This window comes from Oncorhynchus mykiss, chromosome 7 (genome assembly GCF_013265735.2).
Source record: "Oncorhynchus mykiss isolate Arlee chromosome 7, USDA_OmykA_1.1, whole genome shotgun sequence".
In the NCBI taxonomy this organism is placed as follows: Eukaryota; Metazoa; Chordata; class Actinopteri; order Salmoniformes; family Salmonidae; genus Oncorhynchus; species Oncorhynchus mykiss.
In genome coordinates, this window is record NC_048571.1 from 55,177,698 (window position 1) to 55,195,553 (window position 17,856).

General features: G+C 40.8%; 2 long non-coding RNA genes across 2 annotated transcripts; both read left to right on the forward strand.

Annotated features, from left to right (window-relative positions):
• The first annotated feature begins 1,009 nt into the window (after positions 1–1,009).
• LOC118965383 lies at positions 1,010–2,097 on the forward strand. The gene is made up of 2 exons (XR_005052710.1): positions 1,010–1,146; positions 1,256–2,097. It is a non-coding gene; the product is annotated as an uncharacterized LOC118965383 (long non-coding RNA).
• A 13,698-nt stretch (positions 2,098–15,795) lies between these two features.
• On the forward strand, positions 15,796–17,365 carry LOC110528014. Its single transcript, XR_002474179.2, has 2 exons — positions 15,796–15,925; positions 16,036–17,365. It is a non-coding gene; the product is annotated as an uncharacterized LOC110528014 (long non-coding RNA).
• The last annotated feature ends 491 nt before the right edge of the window (positions 17,366–17,856 follow it).

Consider the following 17,856-nt stretch of genomic DNA (forward strand, 5'->3'; position numbering starts at 1 on the left):
ATAGCGGATTCAACACAGGACAGGTGAGATGTTGTTCTTGATGCCATACGGCAAAGAGGTCGGCCACTTTAGTCCGTGGGAACGTGTCTTTGCCCATGTGTACTCAGAAAACTCACGTTCCAGTGTCAAGTTCCCATGTCAGAAATCATCAGAATTAGAATATGGCACATATGCAAGTCTCTGTGCTCATTGCAACACGTATACGCATCACAGAAAACACAACAACACGAGTCTTTATTTATAATATGACCATTTTATAGTAGGAATATGATAAAGACAGTGATGCGAACCTAGTTGCATGGATTTCCTGTCTTTAGATTGATAGCCAACCATCAGCAAAACATTGGACTATTAACTGGCCATCGCATGGCCAGTTTAGTCCAATATTTTGCCATGTGAAAGTTTTGACCACGTAAATAGGATAAATTATTCCCATATTCTAAGGTGTCAATTATATCAGATTTGAACATTTACAGTATATATATATATATATATATATATATAGTAAATATGTTGAAATAAAAATATATCAAAAAGGTTGTTTGCTTACCTTTTGAAGGAAACAAGTTTTGGAAACGGGTGTTTGTACAAATTGAAACTGATTTGTTTGTTTTTGAAAGAGTGTCTTTCTGAAGTGAGTTATAGCTGAACCAGATGGTTTGCCCTGTAAGCCATTCTGTGTCCCTGCATGGGAACAGGCAGTGGGTCTTTGTGATAGCAGACACACTTATATTGTGTGTCAGGGCTCAGCAGACTGCATGCAGAAGTGTGGGAAGCCGTGTGTCTCTGTGGCTCCCAGCTCCAGAGAGAAGAGGGCGTGTGACTGGGGCACACTCAGCTTTGTGCAGGGAGCCAGCTGTGCTGTGAAGCTCAGAGGAGGGAAGTGTGCTGCCTGAGGCATCTGGGAAACATTCCTTATTGTCCTCTGAAGCTCACCCATTGGCTACAGACTGAGAGAAACTCCAACAAGCTCAAGACTCAGACATTCATATGCAGATTTGGGACAATATATAGGAGAGATGAAGCCAGTGGAGATCAGATTCACTTTCTACACAGAGACCTCTACAACACAGAGATCCAGCCATGGAGCCTACAATCACTTCAGCTATAATCTACTCTAAGGACCACCTGAATCTGACCAATAAAGTAAATTGAAGATTCAAATTCATGGAAATTAATTACATTATAATGATTGTTTGTATCAATAATGCCATATTCCCAAATAAGGTTATTAATGACTCTTCTCTTCTTGCAGCTAAGAAAATCAGTGGTGGAAAAGTTACGCAGAGATCGTATCAACAACACCATTGAGCAGCTCAAGTCTCTCCTGGGTCCAGAGATCCTCAACGAGCAGTCTGACTCCAAGCTGGAGAAAGCAGGCATCCTGAAAATGAAAGTTTGCTTCCTGAGATGACAGAAACAACAGCAACACTACCAGCCAGTGAGCTCCTCATCCTGCTCAGCATGAGCCAATTAGGGTTACTCCTTCTCTGTGTCTCAGAGAAGACTGCTGAGTCACTTCCAGATACTAAGAACAGAAGGGAGAGTGACCTGCCTCAGATGATCTTTTAGCCCAGACAAACACAATGGACCATGTTGGTCTTAGATTATTGTCATGGAGAGTAATGCGAATAGGAAGATATCTTCTTCTTCATCTCCTGCTCATGTAGATTTTTTTAAGTATAGCTGTGATTGAGACTTTTAAATTCAGTTGTACTGAACAAGTTGAAATGTTTTTTCGAAAGAAATGATCCAATTGATGAGCACTACATTTTTGTAGTATTTTTTAAGCGTGTTGATTAAAATGATCAACAATAACTTGAATGGCCCTCCATGAGGACAATTATCCCAAAATGGGTGTTATATCACCAATCTGCTTGTGAATGTTTATGCCTTATATTTTTTAAGGGGAACGTATGAGAGAAAAAAAGAACACATTTGCTTTGTTACCAATACATTTGTGTAGTGAAATGATCATATTGACGTTATATTGCACATCTTCTGTTAAAAAAACATGTATTCTAGTCCTGTATTACCGGACCGATAAAGTCGTCTGTAGCGCGGGAAAAATAAATAAATCAGCGCCCACCCATCAAACAGCTATCTGTATCAGTTATTTATTTGATATTGATCAACTTGAGCTACAGCATCTCTGTTCCTCATGACACATTTTTACCCAGACTGGGTGTTATACAGTACCTGTTATCATCAATCTGTGATTAGCGATATTTGATCTGTTTTAAGATCAGACTTTGTGTGGACACTTTTTGTGTGAAAAAGTGGCTCACATGATTTGAATAATGTGCACATTGCAAATGGTGAAAACTTCACGCTCATTGTAAAACCTGTTGTTTATTTTGAACAATATGTTGTATTTTATACAGTCTGTAACTGTATATCCTATGTCTTGGAGAGTTGTCCAAGTTCTTGATGTTTTAATCACTTTATTTCTATTGAAATATTTACCTTATATTAAGGTCTTTAATGATATGAATCATTGAGTCAATCTGAATAAATACACAAATCATTCGATTAAATCTTGTTTGGTTTGATGGCAACCTTCCATCGCAGTTACATTACTGATTCATGATATTCCACATGTGGAAACAATAAAGCCTACTATTACCCATTACTGTAAACAAGGATATTGAATTCATTAGAATGCAACACTGAATCCATATTAATTTGTGCCTCTCTGGGTGCTTCATTCTAAGTCTACCACGTAAGATAAAAGTTAGACATTTCTATCCACACATAATTACATTTTTTCCCTTTATTTAACCAGGAAAGACATGACAAGACATTGCATTACTTGTTTCAGTTGGCATGTGAAAGTGACTATAAAGAGATAATTAATCATAAATATTCCCCAGGAGGCATGAATGTGATTTCTTTTTACTGATACGCATATATTACATAAATGTATTTTCAGTGTATCAGAATGTACAACAATTCCATTTCAGTGAGTTTAGTTTGGTCAGCAGTAATTTCAGGTGTTGGACCAAAACTGCTACTGTCATCTTAGTGCTCTAAAAGTTTAGGGCAGCTGTGCCCTCAAAACTCAATAGCTAATGAGATGTGCAATAAGACACACTTCTATTGTTCCTCCATTGAAAGTAGTGAATGGAGAGAGTGTGGGAAACTGAGGAAAACTCACTCACAGAGCCCATTAGGGACAACAGACTCAGCCCTCTACCCTGGACTGTCAGAGGTTAGAGGGGGGTCTGGCTCTCTATTGGGGTAATCAATGGATCCATTTCTTATTAACAAATAAATGTTGAGCACTTGGTTCATGGAGGTAGGACTTTGCAAATGTTTTGAAAATAAAAATAAAAACATCATATTTGAAACATTTGAAGGCATCCATTATGTATTTTTGCGGCAGAAATGTGCCCTTCTACAAGAACCCACTTACAAATCAAATCAAATTGTATTTGTCATATACGCTAAATACAAATACAACCTTACAGTGAAATGCTTACTTACAAGCCCTTAACCAACAATGCAGTTTTAAGAAAAATACACCCAAAAAAAGAAACCAAAGTAACAAATAATTAAAGAGCAGCAGTAAAATAACAATATCGAGGCTATATAAAGGTGGTACCGGTACAAAGTCAATGTGCGAGGCACCGGTTATTGGAGGTAATTGAGGTAATATGTATATGTATGTAGAGTTCTTAAAAAGTGACTATGCAAAGATAATAACAGAGAGTAGCAGCAGCGTAAAAGGGGGGGCAATGCAAATAGTCTGGTTAGCCATTTGATTAGATGTTTAGGAGTCTTATGGCTTAGGGGTAGAAGCTGTTTAGAAGCCTCTTGAACCTAGACTTGCCCTACCGGTACCGCTTGCAGTGCAGTAGCAGAGAGAACAGTCTATGACAAGGGTGGCTGGAGTCTTTGACAATTTTGAGGACCTTCCTCTGACAACGCCTGGTATAGAGGTCCTGGATGGCAGGAAGCTTGGCTCCAGTGATGTACTGGGCCGTACGTATTACCCTCTGTAGTGCCTTGCGGTCATTAAGGCCTATCTACATAACCAGTGGCATAATGCATTTAAACACATTTTCTAAATGGTTTATATGTGGGGCATGGTTAAAAATATGGAATTTGTTTGTGTACACAAACACACATCCAACTTTAATTGATACTCTGTAACAGTGAGTCTTTATCTATTTCTTAAGAACAATATTTCACTAATGAGCTTTGCCACCAGGGACTTAAAACTTCTTAAAGATCGGCATTCCGTCAACGAGACAGTTGTGAATTATGCAGTGCATTGTGTCTAGATCGCAGATTTTAGAGAAACAACAAATGTCGGTACATATAAGTGTCTTATGTCGGCTGAAATTAAATTCTTGTCGGCTTAAATTCTTGTTAATATAACTGCACTGTCCAATTTACAGTAGCTATTACTGCGAAACAATGCCATTCTATTGTTTGAGGAGAGCTCCTAACAACAAAACACTTTTTTCTTCACGATAGGTTTGATAAATTCACCTCTGAAGGTGAAATGTGTCCTTACATTCTGAAATCTTTCTCTGATTCATCATTCAAAGGGTCTCAGAGATAACATGAAGTGGCGTTTTGTTAGATAAACTCCTTTATATCCTAAAAAGATCCATATAGCATGCACAATAATTTTTGTATTTCGACTCACTCGTTCAATTTGCAAAGAAAGGAATCTGTGAAAATCTCACCCTAAACAATGTTTCAAATCCAATTAAATCAAATCAGAGTTTATTTGTCAAGTGCGCTGAATACAACAGGTGTAGACCTTACAGTGAATGTCACGATTTCCGCTGAAGTTGGTTCCTCTCCTTGTTCGGGCAGCATTCGGCGGTCGGCGTCGCCGGTCTTCTAGCCATCATTGATCCATTTTTCATTTTCCATTTGTTTTGTCTTGTCTTCCCACACACCTGGTTTCAATTCCATCATTACATGTTGTGTATTTAACCCTCTGTTCCCCCCATGTCCTAGTCCGGAATTGTTTATTGTAAGTGCTTGTGCACATTATGTCTGGTGTGTGACGGGTTTTGTACCCATTGTATTGATTGTTCTGTTTACGGTGACTTTTATTATTAAACTTAAATTTGCTCTTCTGCGCCTGACTTCTCTGCCGGCAGTGTAATGTTCTGGGTGTAGTGGGTGCGAAGTCAGGCGCAGGAAGCAGAGAGTTCAGGGGAGTGCTATTTAATGCACTATAGGCGAACATAAGCCACCCCACGAAACACAGGGCGCACACAAACCAAATGCCCCAAACACGGGGACTTAAACAGTCCAGCAAAACCCCATAAAATGGGAAACACGCAAACCTCATTCGTGCACACAAGTCACACAAAACAATCCCGCACAAAGAGCAGGCGGGCCTCCTGGTAATTATAGCCCGACTAATCAGCCTAAACACAACACAGGTGAAACCAGTCAACAGAAAGGGGGAAAAGGATCAGTGGCAGCTAGTAGGCCGGTGACGACGACCTCTGAGCGCCACCCGCAAAGGAAGGGGAGAGAGTCTGACAGCCAGTACGAGTGAAATGCTTACTTACAGGCTCTAATAGTGCAAAAAAAGGTGTTAGGTGAACAATAGGTAAGTAAAGAAATAAAACAACAGTAAAAAGACAGGCTATATACAGTAGCGAGGTTACATACAGACACCGGTCAGTCAGTCTGATTGAGGTAGTATGTACATGAAGATATGGTTAAAGTGACTATGCATATATGATAAACAGGGAGTAGCAGTATCGTAAAAGAGGGGTTGGCAGGTGGTGGGTGGTGGGTGGTGGGACACAAAGCAGATAGCCCGGTTAGCCAATGTGCGGTAGCACTGGTTGGTCGGCCCAATTGAGGTAGTATGTACATGAATGTATAGTTAAAGTGACTATGCATATATGATAAACAGACAGTAGCAGCAGCGTTAAAAGAGGTGTTGGGGGGGGGGGGGGGCAATGCAAATAGTCCGGGTAGCCATTTGATTACCTGTTTAGGAGTCTTATAGCTTGGAGGTAAAAACTGTTGAGAAGCTTTTTGTCCTAGACTTGGCACTCTGGTACCGCTTGCCATGCCGTAGTAGAGAGAACAGTCTATGACTGGGGTGGCTGGGGTCTTTGACAATTATTAGGGCCTTCCTCTGACACCACCAGGTGTAGAGGTCCTGGATGGCAGGCAGCTTTGCCCCAGTGATGTACTGGGCCGTACGCACTACCCTCTGTAGTACCTTGCCGTCAGAGGCCAAGCAATTGCTGTACCAGGCAGTGATTCAACCAGTGATGCTCTCGATGTTGCAGCTGTAGAACCTTTTGAGGATCTCAGGACACATGCCAAATCTTTTTAGTTTCCTGAGGGGGAATAGGCTTTGTCGTGCCCTCTTCATGACTGTCTTGGTGTGTTTGGGCAATTCTAGTTTGTTGTTGATGTGGACACCAAGGAACTTGAAGCTCTCAACCTGCTCCACTACAGCCTGGTTGATGAGAATGGGGGTGCTCGGTCCTCCTTTTCCTGTAGTCCACAATCATCTCCTTAGTCTTGGTAACGTTGAGGGATAGGTTGTTATTCTGACACCACCCGGCCAGGTCTCTGACCTCCTCCCTATAGGCTGTCTCGTGTTTGTCGGTGATCAGGCCGACCACTGTTGTGTCATCAGCAAACTTAATGATGGTGTTGGAGTCGTGCCTGGCCATGCAGTCGCGGGTGAACAGGGAGTACAGGAGGGGACTGTTCACGCACCCCTGGGGAGTTCCAGTGTTGAGGATCAGCGTGGCAGATGTGTTGCTACCTACCCTCACCACCTGGGGGAGGCCTGTCAGGGAGTCCAGGATCCATCTGCAGAGGGATGTGTTTAGTCACAGGATCCTTAGCTTAGTGATGAGCTTTGAGGGTACTATGGTGTTGAACCCTGAGCTGTAGTCAATGAATAGCATTCTCACATAAGTGTTCCTTTTGTCCAGGTGGGAAAGGGCAGTGTGGAGTGCAATAGAGATTGCATCATCTGTGGATCTGTTTGGGCGGTATGCAAATTGGAGTGGGTCCTAGGGTTTCTGGGATAATGGTGTTGACGTGAGCCATGACCAACCTTTCAAAGCACTTCATGGCTACGGACGTGAGTGCTACGGTTCTATAGTGATTTAGGCAGGTTGCCTTTGTGTTCTTGGGCACAGGGACTATGGTGGTCTGCTTGAAACATGTTGGTATTAGAGACTCAATCCGGGACATGTTGAAAATGTCAGTGAAGACACCTGCCAGTTGGTCAGCACATGCCCGGAGCACACGTCCTGGTAATCCGTCTGGCCCCGCAGCCTTGTGTATGTTGACCTGTTTTAAGGTCTTACTCACGTTGTCTACGGAGAGCGTGATCACACAGTCGTCTGGAACAGCTGATGTTGCCTGTAATCCATGGCTTCTGGTTGGGGTATGTACGTACAGTCACTGTGGGGACAACATCATCGATGCACTTATTGATAAAGCCAGGGACTGATGTGGTTTAGCCCTCAATGCCATCGGAAGAGTCCCGGAACATGTTCCAATTTGTGATAGCAAAACAGTCCTGTAGTTTAGCATCTGCTTCATCTGGCCACTTTTTTTATAGACTGAGTCACTGGTGCTTCCTGCTTTAATTTTAGCTTTTAAGCAGGAATCAGGAGGATAGAGTTGTGGTCGTATTTACCAAATGGAGGGCGAAGGAGAGCTTTGTACGCGTCTCTGTGTGTGGAGTGCAGGTGATCTAGAATGTTTTTCCCTCTGGTTGCACATTTAACATGTTGATATAAATTTGCCCATGTTGATAGAAGTTTCCCTGCATTAAAGTCTCCGGCCACTAGGAGCGCCGCCTCTGCGTGAGTGGTTTCCTGTTTGCATATTTCCTTATACAGCTGACTGAGTGCGGTCTTAGTGCCAACATCTGTCTGTGGTGGTAAATAAACAGCCACGAAAAGTATAGCTGAAAACTCTCTAGGCAAGTAGTGTGGTCTGCAATTTATCACAATATACTCTACTTCAGGCGAGCAAAATCTAGAGACTTCCTTAGATTTCGCACTGTTGTTTACAAATATGCACAGACCGCCCCACCCCCCGTCTTACCAGAGTGTGCTGTTCTATCTTGCCGGTGCAGAGTGTATCCCGCTAGCTGAATATCCATGTCGTCACTCAGGCACGATTCCGTGAAACATGGGATATTACAGTTTTTGATGTCCCGTTGGTAGGATATTCGTGATCGTACCTCGTCTAATTTATTGTCCAATGATTGCACATTGGCGAGTAGTATTGACGGTAACGGCAGCTTTCCCACTCGCCTTCTCCGGGTCCTGGCAAGGCATCCGGCTCTTTGTCTTCTGTACCTGCGTCGCTTCCTCTAGCAAATAACGAGGATGTTGGCACAATTGGTTAGGCGCCCGTAAAACTGCTGCCATTTCTTCCCGGCGTAATTCAGCGAGTCAAATCACATTCGTATGTATTCCTCAGAGATCCTAGAAGGTAACAAGATTTCACTATTTCATTAGGGGTGTAGTATATCCTATAGGACACCATATTTGGTCAGAGAGCGACGCCTTAATGGCACGCCGGGCGGCCATCACTTGAACGACTGTATCTTTGTCAAATAAGCACCAATTGGGGTCAAACTAAGCTAGTTAGATAGCCAATGAGCTGGGCTTTATGGGAGTATCCGGAAACCATGTATATGTCGTACAATGTAGCTACTAACCTTGTACGACAGTATGCCTTTGTACGACAGGATATTCAGAGTTATGAAGTTATCAATAATGGTTGTTTTGCAAATGTTAAACTTATAATATGGCTACTAATACTTGGAAAGCTAAATCAAAGTCCAAGTATACAGATTTGACGATATTCTTGCAGAAAAATGGAATAAAAATGTGAATGTCTTCTTCACGATTTGCCCAAATGTACCTGGGAACTTCACACTTAAAGTCTTGTTGTTCACTCATTTTTCACGTTATCCATCTGAAACTTTGCACATACACTGCTTCCATCTTGTGGACACTATCAGAATTACAACCAGAGTGACGGCAACAACTATGGCCTTTCTCTTGCATTTCAAAGGTGGTAGAAAAAGACTGCTTGGTTTTTTCTTTGTATTTTCTTCTACCAGATCTATTGTGTTATATTCTCCTACATTCTCCTACAGAATTCACATTTCCACAAACTTCAAAGTGTTTCCTTTCAAATGGTACCAAGAATATACATATCTTTGCTTCAGGGCCTGAGCTACAGGCAGTTTGATTTAGGTATGTCATTTAGGCGAAAATTTTAAAAATAAAAAAGGGGGCTTTTAATGAGCTGCTTGTTTAGAGATTCATTAACATTTAACAAGGCACACTTCTGTTGTTTAATAGAAGCTCTCTCAATGGGCAGAGTGTGGGAAAGCTCTCGGAAGCAGAGTCATAGTTTAGTTTTGTCAGTCCCACCAGCACCTGTGAGTCTCAACGGGGAAAAGGCACACTTTATGAGGGTAATAAAAGAAAGATTAAATAAAGGGATCTCAGGTTTACCAAAGTTATGAAAGCCATTTTCAGTTTTTCTATCTCTATGATTAAACAATCTTTATTAGTAAATGTGTGTAGCCCACATATTTGTGTAGACAGAAGTAAAGCACTCAAAATCCCAAGGGAATTTAAAATATTTTGTCATTAAACAAAAAGTAAAAATGTAAGGTTTTGTTCAAAAGTAAACACAATCATGTGCTCTTTTGATTGGCTAACAATCCCTTTCTAAAAGTGTGATTGTCTGTGAAGTCAAGTTCTGTCTATAGTACAACACAGACCTAATTGCCGTCACAAATGGTTCACTGAGCGGATTTTGTAGTGCATTGATCACAGGACTCAGTGTGGGAAAAACAACTAGCTCTCTCAAGAGAGAGGACACACTCTGCTGCATCTGGACTCCCAAAACAGAGAGAGCATTCCATGCAAAACACATGACATCCTACTTTGCCCGATTATTGTCTAATTGTACTGAAATCACAAGGAATTACCAAATGGATATACTGTTTATAAATAAAGTAAAACAATTCAAGTCATTCATCGTATCAGATTAACAGAGCTTAAAACAGAGCTTAAAAGTGCTTAAATGTGACCAAACTGCACGGTATCAAGGAAATAGCAGACTGTTCTTCAAAATGCAACAATCTAAAGGATTTGGGTAACACCAAGAGTTTTAATGTAGAGGATCTGCGTCGATCTCACATGTAAATTGTGATGATGAGTGTGTGCTCTGTCAGTGTCATTGATCCCAACATCAGGCAGCAGATCTGGGGGTCACCACTTTCCCAGAGTCACACAGCACTCTGTGAGTCACTCTCCATCACCCACCACCTGTTCCACTGAGACGTGACTATTGTCCCCCAGCAATAAGAACACTGCGCATATGGCAGCTCCACATTCCTTATTGTCCTCCCAAGCTCACCCATTGGCTACAGACTGTGAGAAACTCCAACAAGCCCAAGACACACACTTTCATATGCAGATTTGGGACTATATATAGGAGAGGTGAAGCCAGTAGAAATCAGATCACTTTCTACACAGAGACCTCTACAGCACAGAGATCCAGCCATGGCACCTACAATCACTTCAGAAATGATCCACTCTAAGGAGCACCTGAGTCTGACCAACAAGGTAAATTGAAGATTCAAATTCAAGGACATTTATTTACTTTGATGGATGGTTTATTTGTTTCAATAATGCCATATCAGAATAAGGTTATTAATGACTCTCCTCTTCTCTTCTTGCAGCTAAGAAAGTCAGTGGTGGAGAAGTTATTCAGACATCGACATCAAGAATCAGAGATGACAGTTTGCTTCCTGAGACGACAGAAACAGTACCAGCCAGTGAGCTCATCCTCATGCTAAGCACCTGTCAATCAGGGTTACTCCAGGTGTGTCCAAGAGATTGTGCACTTCCTGTCCAAGGATGAGGTGAAGACACCATCTCAGAGAAGACAGCTGAGCCACTTCCAGAGCCTCCAGCCATCCTTTGATAAGAACAGGAGAGAGAGTGACCTGCCTCAGCTGAGCTCACCAGTCCAGCACAGCATCGGTAAAGAGAATAATCCCGTCAACAGCGCCCTCTGGAGGCCCTGGTAGAGTCCTGAAGAAGCTGCACTCAGACAAACTTGATGGACCATGTTGGTCTAAAGTTAATGTCATGGATGAGAATAGATCTTCTTTACCTTCTGTTTATGTAGGAGTTTTTACAAGACTTTCTGTGATTGAGACTTTTCAGTTTAATCGCATTTCTGAAATCATAACCTTTATGTTTTGTGAAACGTGTTAGTTATGTTGATCGTGTGTTCATTCAAAATCAACAATAACCTGAATGATCTTTCGTAAGGACTTTTGACCCAAAATGTGTAGTTTATCATACATTTTTTTGTGATTGTCTATGACTCATCTGTTTAAAGGTCAAAACGTTTAAGAGAAAACAACTGTTTGTTTTTTTGTTACCGCTACATTTGTGTAGTGATATGGTCATGTTGACGTTATATTGAGCATCTTCTGTGAAGCAGTTATCTGTTTGATATTGATCAACCTAAGCTAGAGCATCACTGAGAAAACTGTTCCCTCTCATTGTAAGACCTGTTGTTTATTTTCAAAAGACATTAACTGTGTATCCTATACTCTGTAAAAGTATCTTATGTCTGGAGATTTATTGTTGTGATGTTTAGTCACTTTATTTCTATTGAAATATTTACCTTAAATTAAGGTTTTCAACGACGAGACTCATTGAGCTACTCAATAAATACACAAATCATGAAATGATATCTTGTTGTTTGTTACTCTATTCTTCTCTTGACAACCTTCCATCACAGTTATATTACTGATTTATCAAATTCCACATAGAGCTACGAGCTAGACCATATGGAGCTGAATCAAACAAAGCCTACTATGAGTTTAGATTCTACAGAATTATCTTGAAAGAATAACACACTAAATATATATCGTTCACCTCTTTGTGCTTTGTTCAACATTTTCAGAGTACGATAAATATTTTTTTAATCACACATTGTAACTTCACATGAATTGGTTTGATATAGTCCGAAAATATGAATGAAACGTTCAGGCTGTTTATTTGACATATAATATCACTAAAGTGTGATGTAGTTTGAAAGACATAATTGATCATATGAGTTCCCAGAAGCATGGCTGTGTTGTTTTTACTGAAACATCTGTTTTACATAAATGTATTTTTAGTATATCAGAATGTATTGCAATTGAATGTAGTTTGTTCATCAGTGACTCCAGGTGACTCCAGAAAACCTCTGCTGTCATCTTAGTGGTTTAAAAATGTACGGCTGCGGGGCTGCATAATGTGATGTGTAATAAGACACACTTCTATTGTTCCTCCATTGAAAGCAGTGAACGGAGAGAGCGTGGGAAATCCAGGAAAACTCACTCACAGAGCCCCTTTGGGGCAATAGATTCAGACCTCTAACCTGGACTGTCAGAGGTTAGAGCGAGGGTCTGGGTCTCAATGGGGAAATCTAGGGATCTATTGCTAATGAGCCTATAAATGTTCTGTATTTTGTGTCTTGCAGGAAGAAAACTGATAAAATATAAACATGATCAAAATAAAGGTTGAAGACATCATGTTTTGATAATTAGCTTTGTTGCGCCACATTTGGGCAGTACTTCTTCTTCTTCAAGATCAATGCAATTAGTCCAGTATTTACAGTGCATTCTGAAAGTATTCAGACCCCTTCCCTTTTTCCACATTTTGTTACGTTACAGCCATATTCTAAAATTGATTAAATCATTTTTTTGCTCATCAATCTACACACAATAACCCATAAAGACAAAGTGAAAACAGGGTTTCAGAAATGTTTGCTAATTTATAAAACCTTAAAAACAGAAATACCTTATTTAAATAAGTATTCAGACTCTTTGCAATGAGACTTGAAATTGAGCTCAGGTGCATCCTGTTTCCATTGATCATCCTTAAGATGTCTCCACAACTTGATTGGAGTCCACCTGTGGTAAATTCAATAGATTGGACATGATTTGGAAAGGCACACCCCTGTTCTTATAAGTTTCCACAGTTGACAGTGCATGTCAGAGCAAAAGCCAAGTCGTGTCAAAAACCAAGTCAGCTCTGGGACAGAATTGTTTTGAGGTACAGATCTGAGAAAGGGTACCAAAAAATGGCTGCAGCATTGAAGGTCCCTAAGAGCACAGTGCCCTCCATCATTCTTAAATGGAAGAAGTTTGGAAGAAGACTCGTCCTAGAGCTGGCCACCCGGCCCAACTGAGCAATCGGGGAAGAAGGGCCTTGGTCAGGGAAGTGACCAAGAACCCAATGGTCACTCTGACAGAGCTCCAGACAGAGCTCTGTGGAGATGGAAGAACCTTCCAGAAGGACAACAATTTCTCCAGCACTCCACCAATCAGGCCTTTATGGTAAAGTGACCAGAAGGAAGCCACTCCTCAGTAAAAGACACATGAGAGCCAACTTGGAGTTTGCCAAGAGGCACCTAAAGACTCTCAGACCATGACAAACAAGATTCTCTGGTCTGATGAAACCAAGTTTGAACATTTTGGCCCGAATGCCAATGTGTCACGTCTGGAGGATTCCGGGCACCATTCCTACGGCGAAGCATGGTGGTGGCAGCATCATGCTGTGGGGATGTTTTTCAACGGCAGGGACAGGGAGACTAGTCAGGATCGAGGGTAAGATGAATGGAGCAAAGTACAGGGAGATTCTTGATGAAAACTTGCTCCAGACCGCTCAAACTGGGGCAAAGGTTCACCTTCCAACATGACAACAAACATTAGCGAACAGCCAAGACAACGCAGGAGTGGCTTCGGCACAAGTCGCTGAATGTCCTTGAGTGGCCCAGCCAGAGCCCGGACTTGAACCCGATCGAACATCTCTGGAGAGACCAGAAAATAGTTTTGCAGCAACACTCCCCATCCAACCTGACAGAGCTTGAGAGGATCTGCAGAGAAGAATGGGAGAAATTCCCCAAATACTGGTGTGCCAAGCTTGCAGCGTCACACCCAAGAAGACTCATTGCTGTAATCGCTGCCAAAGGTGCTTCAAAAAAGTACTGAGTAAATGGTCTGAACACTTATGCAAATGTGATATTTCCGCAATTTGTTTTTTGTTGACATTTGCACAAATGATAAAAATGTGTTTTTGTTTGTCATTATGGGGTATCGTGTGTATATTGATGAGGAAAAGAAACTATTTAATCCATTTTAGAAGAAGGCTGTAACGAAATAAAATGTGAAACAAGTCAAGAGGTCTGAATACTTTTCCGAATGCACTGTATACTGTTTGTATGTTGGGTATAGTTAAAACACACTATTTGTTTGTGTACACAAGCACACAGGTTTGCATTGATTATCTGTAACAGTGTATCTTTATCAGTTTTTTAAATAAAAATATTTCAGTAATGGGCTTTACCTGTAGTGGCTTTATGGGAACTGCCTGTGTAGAGATGAATTAGCATATAACAAGACACACTTCAATTGTTTAGGAAAAGCTCTCTCAATGGGCAGAGTGTGGGAAAGCTCTGAAGAGCAGAGTCTCTGTTTAGCCTCATCAGTACCACCTGTGAGCCTCAATGGGGAATAGGCACACTTGTATTGTTGAGTGGATAGAATGGGTGGGAGGGTGTATTTGGGGTTATTTATTACTCTTGATAACTTTATTATGATAACTTTCAATGCCATTTGTATTATGCATTATATTCCTATTTTCTGTATAATTATTGTAATGATGTTTCTATAACAGTGTATCAGCATCTTGTGAGTTCAGGACCTGAATCAGCCAGTCCTGTTTTTTCCCTCCAGAATCCAGATGGTCGGTGATGTCAGGCTCTTTCTTTAGACAACACAGAGCCAATGGCCGTCACTACTAGTCCACTGAGCAGCTTTAGTAGTACATTCATCACAGCACACAGGACTCAGTGTGGGAAACTCAGATCCGCTCTCTACTCACACTAACCAATAGCCCCAAGACAGAGGACACATCTGCTACCTCTGAACTCTCAACACTGAAGGAGAATTCCCTCCATTCTCCGAATACAGAAGTAGTGAAGGTGTGTAGATACAAAACTCTTTCTCTTCAAGAAGAACATCAATAATCAATCACTTCAATACTCATCAATTAGACTCCACTTAAATGTGCACGTTTTTCATAGTTTGTTATGCATTTCATGTCGTATTGATCATACTGAGTGCAATAATTGGGAGGTTTTGTATTTGACACACATTTCTAAAAGGAATGAAGCCAATTTAGAGAAGGAGCCTAAGAAAGTACAATAAATAACCATCATCAGCCAGTCAACTGTGATCCAAACAGGATCTTAATAGCAGCCCTACCTTGAAATTAAACTCTTGGAGAGCACAACATATTCATATCAGCAGAATCAAAGAGGTCAAACCCATCTTCTAGTGCTTAAATGTGACTGAGCATGTACTGTATCAAAAATAATGGTATTCAACAACAAACCCAACAATCAAAAGTTTTAATGTAGAGGATCTGTGTAAATTGTGATGATGAGTGTGTGTTCTGTCAGTGTCATTGATCCCAACATCAGGCAGCAGATCTGGGGGTCACCACTTTCCCAGAGTCACACAGCGCTCTGTTAGTCACTCTCCATCACCCCCACCCCTCCACCTGTTCCCCTGAGATGTGACCATTGTCCCCCAGCAATAAGAACACTGAGCATGTGGCAGCTCCACATTTCTTATTGTCCTCCCAAGTTCACCCATTGGCTACAGACTGTGAGAAACTCCAACAAGCCCAAGACACACACATTCATATGCAGATTTGGGACTATATATAGGAGAGATGAAGCCAGTAGAGATCAGATTCACTTTCTACACAGAGGCATCTACAGCACAGAGATCAAGCCATGGCACCTACAATCACTTCAGCCATGATCTATTAAGGAGCACCTGACAATGACCGATAAGGTAAATTAAAGATTTAAATTCAAGGAAATTAAATCAATTGTAATGGTTTATTTGTTTCAATAATGTCATATTTCAGAATAAGGTTATTCATTATTATCCTCTTCTTGCAGCTAAGAAAGACTGAAAGACAGTGAAGTTACGCAGAGATCGTATAAACAGCAGCATTGAGCAGCTCAAGTCTCTCCTGGGTCCAGAGACCCTTAACCAGCAGTCTGACTCCAAGCTGGAGAAAGCAGACATCCTGGAGATGACAGTTTGCTTCCTGAGACAACAACAACAGTACCAGCCAGTGAGCTCCTCCTCATGTTAATTACTCCAGGTCACAGGAAGTTGGTGGCACCTTAATTGGGGAGGACAGGCTTGTGGTAATGGCTGGAGCGGAATAGTTGGAATGGTATCAAACTCTTGGTTTCTATGTGTTTGATGCCATTCCATTAGCGCCGTTCCAGCCATTATTATGAGCCGTCCTCCCCTCAACAGCCTCCACTGCTCCAAGTGTGTCAAGGTGATTGTGCACTTCCTGTCCAAGGATGAGGTGAAGACACATTCCAGAGAAGACTGCTGAGCCACTTCAAGATACTTCAGCCATCCTCTGATAAGAACAGAAGGGAGAGTGACCTGTCTCAGCTGAGTCCCCCACCCCAGCACAGCATCAGCAAAGAGAATAGTTCAGTCAACAGCGCCCTCTGGAGGCCCTGGTAAAGTCCTACAGACCGGAGCTCCACACAAACAAACAACATGGACCATGTTGGTCTAAGATTAATGTTGTGGACAGTAATGAGAATAGGAATATATATTCCTCATCTTCTTCTTATGCAGGAGGTTTTAAAAGTCTTGTTGTGACTGAGAACTTATTTTTATTTTTTTTCTATGAAAATGATCTAGTCGATGAACACTCCATTTTAGAAGTGTTAATTGAAATAATAACCATTTATGTTTTATGAAACGTGTTGATTATGTTTTAATTAATGATCAACAATAACTTGAATTGTCCTCCATGAGGATGTTTAACCCAAAATAGGTTTTATATCTGTTTGTGATTGTCTATATGATACCACTACATTTTGTAGTGATAAAGTAATATTGAAAAGTTATTGAGTATGTACCAGTCTGTTCAACTTCCTCCGGGATTAGACTTCACCCAAACTGGGTAATATATCTGTGTCAGATTAACAATATAGAATTTGCTTCATGTGAATGTTATTCAGATAATTTCAGCATTAAAGATATTGCATATAAATGTGTATTCTCTCACATAGACCCATTGTTAATTTTAAACAAGGTTTTGTCTTTTTATAAAGACAGTAAATATGTTTCCTATACTATGATAGAGTATCATAAGTCTTGGAGAATTGTCCAAGTTCTGGTTGTGATGTTAAATCACTATTATTTGTCTATTCATGTTGAGTCAATTTTAATAAACTATAAAAGCAATAAAAATAATTGATTCTTCACTTTTTTCCGTCTTTAGTATTTACTAATCTCCTCACTCAAGGACATGAATGGGCTAAATTTCACATTTAGATTGTGAGGATTAAACCCAAAAAGTGAATACCCACAGCTAAAAGTGTAGAAGATTTTGAAAATACTTATCTAGTGGCGCCCCCTGGTGTGCGATTAGCTCTTGAATTGTCCATGGTGCTGAACTAGAATTGCCCGCCACTGTACATTGTAGCACACGAAGCGAAGTCTTTCTGAACTAAGTTACTAATGCCATTGCTAGCTAAGATTTATAAATGTTAGCTTACTTAGATAATTATGTTGAAAGTCATTCCACAATTGGCTTAGTGCACCTTGAGTCAGTGTGATAAGAGGGAAAGAGATAGAAGACAGAACCGATAGAACCAGTAGAAAATAATCAGGAATGTTTAATAAGTGGTATCAATTACAACATGATGTGAAAATAATCATTGCTGAATTTGAAAGAGAAG